The sequence below is a fragment of the Astatotilapia calliptera genome, chromosome 1 (assembly GCF_964374335.1).
Source record: "Astatotilapia calliptera chromosome 1, fAstCal68.1, whole genome shotgun sequence".
In the NCBI taxonomy this organism is placed as follows: domain Eukaryota; kingdom Metazoa; phylum Chordata; class Actinopteri; order Cichliformes; family Cichlidae; genus Astatotilapia; species Astatotilapia calliptera.
This window is the reverse complement of record NC_137422.1, coordinates 16737863-16741000: the sequence shown is the minus strand read 5'-3', so window position 1 is coordinate 16741000 and position 3138 is coordinate 16737863.

The following is a 3138-nucleotide window of genomic DNA, read 5'->3' as shown; positions in this document are numbered from 1 at the left end:
ATAACAAAAAAATTGCATAATTAAAACAGGGTGCCAGTATGTTGCTGTTTTCGGCGTGTGCTGGATAGAAGGACAATAGTGTGCAGAGAGCTACTATCCGTTTTGTTTTGTTCCATATTTTGCCAGAAAAATTGGAAACAGCTGTAGCGATATACTGAAACTGCCACTTTTTGTGTTGTGGTGAACAGGAGAAAAGGGCCAAAATTTGGATTCTCAGGGCAAACATGAATTAACAAAAACTAACCTGTATTCAGGCAGACAGATGAAATTTTTTAAAAAACAAAACCAAAATACTGTGACGAAACAAGGAAACCTGGGGCAGGAACACAGGCAAGGAATGCAGACAGAAAGGCAGGCTAAGAACATGGGCATGCAACACCAACTGACAAAGGATGCTAAGTCTTAAATACAAGAGGAAATGAGGGAAAGAGAGGCGTACGGCTCAACTAATTCAGACAGCACGACATGGAGAAGTTAAAGTAAAAGCAAGACACATTGCCACATTCCAGATACCTCAGAATGAATTTAGTGCATTCCAAAAAGAGCCAAGAAAACTAGGATTTGCTTTGGTTCTTATCAAGGTAGAGACATTCTGGTATTACTAGCAATACAGCACAATACCTGCTTTTGTTTGTTTTTTGTTGTGCTTAAAACACAGCTGCAGTACATTTCATGGATAAAGCCTGGTCAGTGCTTTTGTCTGTGCTATTGCTTATTTAGTGACTCACAAATACACGATAGTGGCAGTGCAGATTAAAAGTTTTACATTTTCATAAGTGTTTATGTTCAGTGCTGCTATCTTGGATTGTTAATGCTGGGTTGGTGGGGTTGCTCCAGTTTTCTGAGCGTGAAATCTGAGTTGAGGGGACATTGCTGATTCAAATCTGGGAACTCAGAAAATCTGACTTCCGACTTATTTGGGAACACACGACAAGACAAAAATGACTGTCAAAATAAAACAGGAAGTAAACTAATCAGAGAACATCCAACACAGAGTTACAAAGGAACATGATGGACGCACAAAACTGTAAATAAGAGATGTAAAGACTAAACTGAGAGTTTAAAATAAGTTCTATCTAAAAATAATTTATAAAACTCAAAATGCTGTAAATGAAGGAATTCAAACTTGGCTAAGAATAAAGCAAAACCAATATCTAAAAAAGTCAAAGTACCAAGGAGGTACAAAGGGAAATCTAAACAATAAACTGAAAGCCAAGTAGACGATACACTTTAATTCAAAGTCAGGGCCATGACAGAAACATGTGCAAACATACATGGAAGTACACTCTATTTGGCAAAAAGAGTTTTTAAAATTTAAACAAGAATGAAAATCAATATGTGGTATGAGCCTAAATGGTTCTCCAGGTTTCTTGAAGGACATGCAAAGCTCTTGTTTGGATGTTGGCTGTTTTTTGTTTTGTCTTCAGATGATTCCAGACTGCTTCATTAAACTTTGTTCTTTGCTAAGTGTCTGTTAAGTGTTAAAGTGGGTCCTCCTTTGATGTTTAGACACACAAGAAGGAGCTACATGTTTTTGGTTTTTGTTTTTCAATATAATTCAAGTGACTAATGTAGTCACACAGTTTTAACACAGGAGCTTCCATTTCTTTGAATTTTAACATCATTTTCCAGCAAGTTGGAAAGAGCGACAGTTTGGCCTGTGTTCATTATGTTTACCTTAACAGCAGAGGTTACCATTATAATAGTGATGCACAGAAAATAAAACATTTTGACAGAGAGAGATATGTGAAGGTATTATACATACTGTGGTTGGGTGCTTTTATGGGTTTGGTTTCCACTGTGAGCTGTGGGACTAGTTATTTTCAAGGAAAATGTACTGTGTAACAGTTGGGGACTTTTAAAAGGGATTCATATTAAAAGTGTTTTATGTCAGTTGGTCGCACGCTGGTTTACAAATGAGTCGTTCTCTTGCTTCCACACATTCCTTTTGAAAATAGCCCTTTGTATATGTATATCAATACTTTTCTGGAAAAATTGCATTATTTTTTTTGAACAAGTATTTAAAAAATTTGATAAATGTATTAGATAGCTGCACTGCAGTGTTTATGCTTTCATGATCTAAAACAAAATATACATACTGTAACTGTACAATCATAAGGAGATCAACTGTCATCATGTATATCATATTGTCAGATTTATTGACTTTAACGTAAAATTAGATAAAGATGTAGACGACATAGGTGTATAAAATGATAATTACATTTTAAAAATAAAACATAATTATTGCACTCATAAGCCTGTGCCTTAGCAGAGGATTTGGTTCTTTCTTTCTCTAACACACAGAAAGGAAAGAAAAACAAGCACCATTCTTCTAATTTAATTACCAATTATACACTTCAATTGAATGTTTAGTGAAAATTGCATGTCTAGTTTGTTTAGTTTGAAGATCATTAAACAAGGTCATAATATCTATAATGCTATTTTCATAAGCAATATTATGTTTATAAACTGTGAAAGATGAAAAGAATATTTGATGTGTACTTTTGGTAAACTAGTTAGATTAGATATATGAGTTTTGGATATCCATGGCTACTTTTGTTGTATTGTGGAAAAAATACCAAGACCATGCTTCACAGACCATAAACAAGAACCATATCTCATCTGTTTCAATATTGTATAAAGCTCCCAGGCTCATACTCCCCTAATACCTTGAGGCTGCAAATAGATAAAAATGACATACCTTTTAAGTTCCCTGTGGATAAATGCTTGGTTAGGTGTTCTCTCAACCAGGATATTGTTGGCTGGTAAAGAAGATTTGTTTGATATCAAAAACAATTTACTCAAATTTGCCCGGTACAAGTAAGACACAGTACCTGTTCACTATCACCAGTTTATTTATGATCAAATTACAGATTCTGTCTGTTTTGAGGAGAAAGTAAAAAAAAAAAAAAATTCACACTGTGTTGCCTTAAGCTGAGCTGTCAGCAACAGAAAATTAAAAACAGCATTAAAACCATTTGCATAATTACCCTTATGCTGCAGAACAGTTGTGACTCTTTAGCGCAAGTGTTGGTGGTTTTTGGCACCAGAACAGTGGCAGGAGATCTTGTGGGTTGTGCAATGGGGTTTTCACGGACTGGGCTTTTTTCAGTGCACTGCACAGATGCTACATAGGCT